Below are 8,796 nucleotides of genomic sequence, written 5' to 3'. Positions count from 1 at the left end.
TCCACCCCGGATTGTAGGTATTGCTATATGGATTTCCTTGACCTCTCATTGCATTACCTACAAAATCTACCTATTCCACTGAAGTAGTACCACCAATAGCAATCAGGCAATCAGATGGTGCATGTCCTTCCTCGCACCTAGTGCAACTCATCACTGCCGCCAATCTAGGAGAAGTTAGGGTGTCTAACTTCTTGCTCAAGGGCTCAACTTGGGCCACCAATGATGTGACTGCATTGATCTCATGAAGTCCGGCTTTCTTCTTCTTCTCTCGTGTATTCCATTGATAATTGTTCATAGCTATCTCCTCAATGAGCTGTTGGGCTTCTTCAGTGGTCTTGCTTCCAAAGGTACCTCATGCTGCACATCAAGTAACTGCTTTGTGCTTGGGTTCAAACAATTGTAGAAAGTTTGAATAATCATCCATTCGGGGAACCCATGCTGAGGACATTTCCGCAGGAGATCCTTGAACCTATCCCATGTTTCAAAAAGAGACTCCAATTCTATTTGCACAAAGTAGGATATTTCATTCCTGAGCTTTGCAGATTTTCCAGGAGGAAAATATCGGGCGAGAAAAGCTTCTACCATCTCCTCCCACGTAGTGATCGATGCTCCAGGTAATGAATGTAGCAATTACTTTGCTCTCTCCTTCAAGGAAAATGGGAAGGCCCTCAGCTTGATAGCATCATCTGTTACTCTGTTAATCTTGAGCATGTCGCATACTTCCAAGAACTTCTCGATGTGATTATTTGGATCCTCATCGGCCAAACCATTAAACTGTGCCGACTGCTGTAACATCTAGATGAAGCCTGGCTTGAGCTCAAAACTCTAAGCTGTAATCGGTGGCCGCACAATGCTAGATTGTGTGCCAAGAACTGCGGGCATTGCATAATCTGAGAGTGTCCTCTGATGCTCATATTGTTCCGCCATATTATCAGACCCTTCAACTTCTATCTCAGCTTGATTTGTCTGTTCTTATACAGGTTCATTTCTCCATCTATGATTTCTTCTTCCAATTTCTGGATCACCTTCAACCAATGTTGAAGGGTTGTCTCGGAAGCAAGTAGTTGTTAGGAAGCAAGTAGTAATGCTATTTAGCTATCAAATGAACAATATCAAAGTAATTAAAATAAAGAAAAGATAGAGGAAACGCAATAGGAATAAGGAGATGTAATCGATAGAAAGATGGGGCACCCGGACATTGCTCACCTTAGAACTATTGTTTCAAATGCAAGACTAATCATTATGCCTCCTAACTGATGTTAATGAGTCATAGAAATCCAAATACACATGGTCCCAAACCTAAGGTTAACCGTGACTAACCCTATACTATGCTCCGGCGAAAAAGAATGCTCTTGACTCCTCACACTGTATAAGGTTGCTTAAAGCTCTTGGGACTCCATATGATATACCCTATTCCTTAATATAGATCTAACCCTTTGGTCTAGGCAAAAGACCCCTAGTCACAATTTAGCCCAGCACTAAGGATTACTTCAACACTTCACTCTGTTGCTTGCGTAACTAAGCCCCAGTGGAGTTTGTCTCTTAGCACTTCACTCTATCATGACCGCAAAGAACTCTTGGAATGTGGAGGTAGGATAAACCACATCAGAAAGGAAAAAGGACGTTCCGCTACCTCTCGACTTTCCCTCTCGACCCTCTCTAATCTTGCTTTGTCTAATCCTAACGGAGTGTCACCCATCCACAAGGATTACCAAGATAGATTCTCAACCCTAGTGTCACTCTAAGGGAAAATCAATTCAAGAAGCATTCAATGTTGAAAGTCAATTAAAACATCATTTAAAGAAACATAATAAGAGTCAATAAAACAAAATCATCTTAGGCTTTACAAGTCCAAGCGCCCACTAAGAGTTTAGCTCTCCATGGAGCAATACACAAGCAAATATGAAATCAAAAGTAAATGCATGCAATCCATAGATAAACCCCCTTGTAATCCGCATCGATGGTCTTGTGGAGCCACCTTGTCTTCTCCAAAGGTTCCCTTGTCAAACCTAGGGCACACCTCGCCGAATCAATGCCGACGAAAGCTCCCCTAATAATTCTCCTCCAAAGGAACTCAACATTGAAGGCCGTAGAACCGCTCTAAAAACCTAGCAAAAACCTCTCCAAACCCTAACCACGAGCGCCTCCCAAAGATGGGCAAAAGATAGGAAGAAAATCCCTAAAGACTCCTCAAAATGCAGTATTTATTAGGGCTGGAATTGAGCATCCACACGGGCATGTGGATTTCTAGAAATCAGTTTTCTGTGAGCTGTGAATAGTAATTGCTACATTGATTTTGCTATAATGATTTGCTACAATAAACAACTACAGTACTTTGCCAAAACATGCTCCCAAATCCACTCTTTTCATCTACGCCACATGAATGGGCATACATCCATGCGGTAGATCGAGTCGTGTCTATAATGAAACCATATTGACGGAGCTCTTGCTAAAGTTGCATACATCGAAACAAATGAGTGTAACTACCTTTGTGCCCCTCCACTTTGTGTATTCTCTTGAGCACAATGGAGGTTGGCACACACCCACATGTCTTTGAGCACAGCTTGTGTCTTTCACCTTCGTTCGATCCGAGAACTTTATCACAATCACGCCCAGGATTAACTTTTGCTTTATTTCATCCAACTTGTGTTCACAACCCTGGATGCACAAACGAACACAAATACACACGAATAAGTGATAAAATCTAATAAAAGTGATGCTCAATGTAAGAAAAGAATACTTCGTATTACTTATACACAAGCACTTATCAAGTTTTGAGATATAACAAATGGAATCAACATTCATACATTGCCTATTATCCCATCCTTGAGGTGTATTCTAGATTCGATTTTCTCTATTTGAACAATAGATATGTTGTGAATTTTGTAGGTAAACCTAGAATTACTATAAGCTAAAACTTCTTTCATTCAATAGAATTAATCATTTTTGTTTTACTCTAGGACAAGTAAAAGATTAAAGTTATGGCAAATGATGAGTTGAGATTTTATTGCAGTTTGCATTTTCTAGTTTTTTTTAATATTTTTATAGAGTCCAATGTGTCGAAACATCATATTTTAGCCAATGTTTTGTATTTTCATAGAATGAAAGTTTTTTATGTGCTTTTATATGTTTTTAGGCGAAAACAAGGAAGCTTATCATAAAACACTAAAAAAAAATGTGGAAATAAAGTTGCAAACTCTGTCATGCCCGGAGAATTAGCCAATTTCATCAAACTGAGCATATCTCCAGCAATTCAAATTTTTTGGAACAAAATTGTACTTGTTAAAAATGGTTCTTTAAGCCCTAAAACTTTCTTATTCAACAGTTCATCAGTTTTGACCAGAAGCCAAAGAAAAATGAAGTATAAGGAGAGCCTTATGAATGGTCCTAACTAGCTTGGACCCAGGCCCGCATAATGAAAGGTTTCTAAGTCATTGTTGGACAACACGTGACTACTTAACAAGTGACTTAACAACCTAATCTAAGTGGTTAGAATTGATGAGAAATTTCAAATAGGATTCTTCCAGAAGCTTCAGGAGCCACTTCAAGAATTATGACACTTATGGCAATTTTTGTGACTATCTGTAATCTTCTCACAAATATGAGGTTTTTTTTGTAAAAAAAAAAATTAATTGACACTATAATTTATGTTAATGAATATAATTTATTTTTTCATAACTAATACTATTATAATTGGGAATTTTTCGTGACTAAACTTTGTCACTATAAATATATGAAATTTAGAGCCAAAGTAATTTCTGTGGTAATAAAATGTTATTATGAAGCAAATATTTTTGTCACTAATATGTTTATATTTATTGTGATGAAAGTGATCTTCGCCACTCAAAATTTTATTTTCTTGTGATCATATTTTTTATAATGAAAAATTCAACTATTTAAAGTCAACAAAATGTTGTCACAAAAAAGAGATTGCCATCACATTCTTAAAAAATTAACTCATTTAGAGCTCAACTCGAAATCCTCTAAAAACCAATAAGTAAAGTATAATTAACACTAGATGTAGTAGCTATAACTAGGGTGCTCCCTTGCATTTCGACTTCTCTCCATTTATCCTCATTGGCTTGCATCTGCTCGTTTTAGGGTTTGGGGAATGTATGTTCTTTTTTCTTCATCTAATTCTACTATTTTAGTGTAGGAGATCATGAATGTAGGACTAGATTGTTTTTTGATTAATTTTTTAGATTTTTTTTGTAGTTTATATGCTTGACTTTAATATTGAAGTCTCTAATGCTGAAATGTGTGATATTGTACTCATTTGGAGTTGTTATAAAACTGATTTACTCTATTTTGGTTAAGTAGTTAAATTATATATATTTATATATATATATATATATATATATATATATATTCATGATGGAAAGGTTGTTGTGTTGAAGGGGTCATTCAATTTGTATGCATTATTGAAATGAACATTTTATTATCATAATGGAAGAGATTGAAAGGTGCTTCAGCTTTCTTTGGAAAGAAGATTGTTTGTATATTGATTTCTTCTTGCAGGCTTTGTATTTTCTTTAATTAAATGTCAAACATGAATGTTATCTCGGATTAAATGTTACGAATGCACTACTATGTATGGTACTAGTTTGTTTTGTTGTTGATTCGTAAAGGTCAAAATTGATTATCATGTCTTATGTGAAAGATGTTCATTTTTTACTGGAGTTTCATTAACTCTTGACTAAATGGTAAAAATTATTCTTAGAATGTCTTTGAACATCTTTAGAATCTTGATTAGTTATTAATTAGCTATTCTTTTTTTTTTTTTGTCATGCTTTAAAGGACCAAATGATTATCATGCCTTGTGTGGAATTTGTTTATTTCCTTTGTTTTTTTATTACTGTTTGGTGTGCAGATGTTCAAATTCTCTCAAAGGATCCTCAGCTGCTGGCCATGAGGATTAAAACCCATTGAAAGGTTGAAACTCAGATTTGAGTCTCCAAAACCACCATCACAACTGAAACCACCTGATATTGAAGAAGACAACAAAGGAAATTAGAAATGGGACTAGAAATATGGTTCTGAATTTGGTGCTATTGCATGGCAGTGCATCAAAAAATTATTTATTGATAATTAAATCAATAAAAATGATGCTTGAAATTTACTTTTGACTGTGATTCGCAAGTAAATAGACAAAGTAAAAAAACTTGCACAATTTAAAATGTTCTAAGTCATGTTTGAGACCTGAAAATATAGATTGTATGTATTGCTGAGAAAAATGATTGTACGTATACCTGAGGCAGGTCTTTATATATGTGTTTTATGCAGTAGTATATGTTTGTAATTTGGCTCCGTCTATATGTGGAAAAATATATGCTTGTATGCCATAGGTGTATTTTGCTGCAAGGTTGTCCCCTAAATTCCTTTATAAAAGAACATACTTAGTCATTTTTTACCATTTATGAATGAATGGCAATAAGCTATCATTGTGAATACTGAAATTCTTGCTTTGTGCTTTGGGGGTTATGTTGCCTTATAAGTTTTATCAATCGCCTAAAGCATGATATTTATTAATTAGCATATTTTGATTTTAGATATCTCTTAATGTTATTCCTAAGTTTTGAGCTCTAACCAATGGAATAAACATTCATACATTGCCCATTGTGCCATCCTTGATGTGTATTCTAGATTCTATTTTCTCCATTTGAACAGGGGAAATGTTGTTAATTCTGTAGGTAAACCTAAAATTACTATAAGCTCAAACTTCTTTCATTTAATAGGATTGATCGATTTGTTTTACTCTAGGGTGTGTAAAAGCTGATTCTAAAACACTAAACAAAATGTTGAAATGAAGTTGGAACTCTATCATGCCCGGAGAAATTAGCCCATTTCATTAAACTGAGTATATCTCTAGCAATTCAAATCTCTTTGGAACATAATTGTACTTGTTAGAAATGACTCTTCAAGCCCTAATTTCTTTTCAACACTTCTTTAGTTTTTGGCCAGAAGCCAGAGAAAAATGAAGGAGATGTAGAGCCTTGCAAATAAGACTAACTAGAAAGAACACAGGCCCACATAATGAAAGGTTTCTAAGTCATGGTTAGACAATACATGACTACTTAACAAGTAACTTAACAACGTAATCTAAGTGGTTAGAATTGGAGAGAAATTTCAAATGCGATTCTTGTAGAAGGTTTATAACCAACTTCAAGAATTATGACACTTACACTACACTAGAAAAGGGTTTTAGAGGCGGTTTTAACCGCCTCCATAGCTTTAGCGATGGTTTTTTAACCCGTCTCTAAACCGCCTCGTATAAAGCCGGCTCTACACATTAGAGCCGGTTTATATCAACCGTTGGGGTAAGCATTCGCTATAGAAGCGGTTTCTAACTCTAGTTTTAGAGGCGGTTATAACCGCCTCTAAAAATTGTATGTAGTAGTTCATGCTTTTAGAGGGGTTTATAACCGCCTCTACCATATACAATGGTTAGAGGCAGTTATAACCGCCTCCAATGCTAATAATTTTTAAACTCCTCTCCATGCTTTTAGAGGCGGTTATAACCGCCTCTAATACTTATATTTTAAAAAAAACTAATTCTAGAGGGGTTTATAACCGCCTCAAAAAAACTGTTGTTTTTTAAAAACCTTATTATAATTTTTAGATGAGATTATAACCACCTCAAAACTTGCTCATTAGCTTTGAATATAATGTATTCCTGTAATGAATATAAACAAAATCTTTTGGAGCACAAATCTACAAGACAAATCTTATAAGTATCCTAAATTCAATTTCATTGATTTTTTTTCCAAATCATTAGTGTCTCAATTACAATGTATTTTGCTTATTTACACAAGGTAAAAGATATTACACCATTTTATCTACGTCTATTACAATGTAATTTTTGCTTAGTTACATAAAGTATAGAGTGTCTTGTAGCCTCTTAATCTTCAAGCTTCTTCATACAACCTAAGCTCCAGTCTATCTCATAAAAGGTTATAGATAATCAGTCCTTTAAAAGACAACACACTTTAGATTTTCGGTTTGGGAAAAAGAAAGCAGCTTGCGAAACACCAAGTAAAAATACACATCTAAAAAGAACAAAAACAAGAGCAAATAGAGATAAGAAATAAATGATCATGAGAGTGCATGCATGTTGAAGAAACTAAGTAATTTTTTTTAAGAAGAAAGCTAAAGATTTATGATGATAATCAGTACCTGTCCATGATGGAGTGAATGCATGTAAACTTTGTGATGAAGTTGTTGATGAGTGATTGAAGCTGGTACCTGGCACAAATAAGCTCACATAATAAAAACAGGGCACAAAACACTGGTTGATTATAACAAATACAACATGTACAAATTAATATTAAGAAAATAAAGGCTCATCAAAATACCATGGCAAACATATGGTCCATTTGCAGTAAGAATAACAAATAAAAAAATAACACACAAATATTTGAGAGACCAGAGGAAGGTAAAAGTAATATAAATTTGCATAATATGCTAGAACATGAAATTCAACTAAAGACATTGATAGATTTAACTATACACGAGTCATAAATAACAACAATACTTTAAGAACAGAATACACATATAATATATATATATATAATAGTGATCCACTCTTAACCTCCGAAAATATTTGGACTAATCCATGCATTATTGTGCTAAATCCATGAAGAACACAGCACAAATTCCTATGAGAACCATTTTAGAATCTATCATTTGATCACCTCATTACAACATGGATCAAATTAAATATTTTAAAAAACTAAAAGATAACAACATATATTAAAGAAATAGTATGCCAAAACATTACTGTTGTAAAGCAGATTGAACTTCCTGCTTCTTGATGTTCCCACCCAAGCCACTAGCAAGCTCCAAAGTTCCAAATTTTGGTAATGTAGCTCATACCTGTGTAGTTTCAATATATAGCTAGAGTTATTTTGCCAATCCAATTAATGTTTAGTGAGTAGAAATCAACTGGAGAACTGCTAACTGCATCCAAGTCGGTATATCTATTACAGTCATTGAATTATGCAGCCAAAGTGTCAAGAACTTACAGAGTACGTTGATCAAGTGTACATAAACGAGACCAAAGATATTTCTGGATAGTCTCCAAGACAGGATACCTTTAGAAACACAGAAAAATGATAAAAAAAATTATTCATCCCTATCTTGGGTCATAAACTTGGAATTTTTTTTTTTATAACAGAGAGCTAACGCTAGTCTAAATTAATCCAACTATTCTTACAGTTCTAAAAGGTGCAACTGGAGAGACTCAGGCAATGGTTGTAATGGCACCAAGCCAAGTCTTACACATATGCGGCCAACATTTGTATCAACCTAATTAGCAATGTGAGAAAAGTCAGGATGATATCACTTTCGAAACAAACTATCAAAACTAGAGAAAAGCAACCAAAATGCTTACCGGGAAAGCTAAATGGTGAAGTGTCAAAAGGCGAACAAATTCAACGCTTTTAAGTCCCAATCCTCGAATGCTTAGGAGGTAGTTCCTGCAATCATCCAAATTTCCATTTTATATTAAATTGTAATTATTAAATTTCTTGCATACACCCACAGCAAGTGTGAGACCTTCTTCCATGGTATTCTCCTCATTCATCACTTTTTACTATTAAAGGTATGCCAAGCCAATCACATAAAGGGTTCTAAAAGGTTTTTCTTTTTTTTTTAATCAAGTGCCAACATTTACTTTTTTTCTGTAAAGCCTTATCATGCGCATAAACATCTTGCTCTTTTCATTGTTATTAATCATCCTTCTCAAAGGAGAGGATAAAACTCTTCCTAGCTGTATGGATTTGCTCTATACACATATAG

The 8,796-nt window shown here is 34.6% G+C and overlaps 1 long non-coding RNA gene and 1 other non-coding gene across 2 annotated transcripts; one reads left to right on the top strand and one right to left on the bottom strand.

The window, feature by feature from the left end:
* Positions 1–430: 430 nt before the first annotated feature.
* Positions 431–537, top strand: LOC120271162. The gene has a single exon (XR_005539785.1). It is a non-coding gene; the product is annotated as a small nucleolar RNA R71 (small nucleolar RNA).
* Positions 538–7,801: 7,264 nt separating this feature from the next.
* Positions 7,802–8,474, bottom strand: LOC120269994. Its single transcript, XR_005539533.1, has 4 exons — positions 8,390–8,474; positions 8,213–8,304; positions 8,022–8,090; positions 7,802–7,872 (listed from the first exon to the last, which is right to left on the bottom strand). It is a non-coding gene; the product is annotated as an uncharacterized LOC120269994 (long non-coding RNA).
* Positions 8,475–8,796: the final 322 nt, after the last annotated feature.

The sequence above is a fragment of the Dioscorea cayenensis genome, chromosome 10 (assembly GCF_009730915.1).
Source record: "Dioscorea cayenensis subsp. rotundata cultivar TDr96_F1 chromosome 10, TDr96_F1_v2_PseudoChromosome.rev07_lg8_w22 25.fasta, whole genome shotgun sequence".
NCBI classification, from domain to species: Eukaryota; Viridiplantae; Streptophyta; class Magnoliopsida; order Dioscoreales; family Dioscoreaceae; genus Dioscorea; species Dioscorea cayenensis.
Note: the sequence above shows the minus strand (reverse complement) of the source record. Positions and strands in the feature narration are given on the sequence as shown.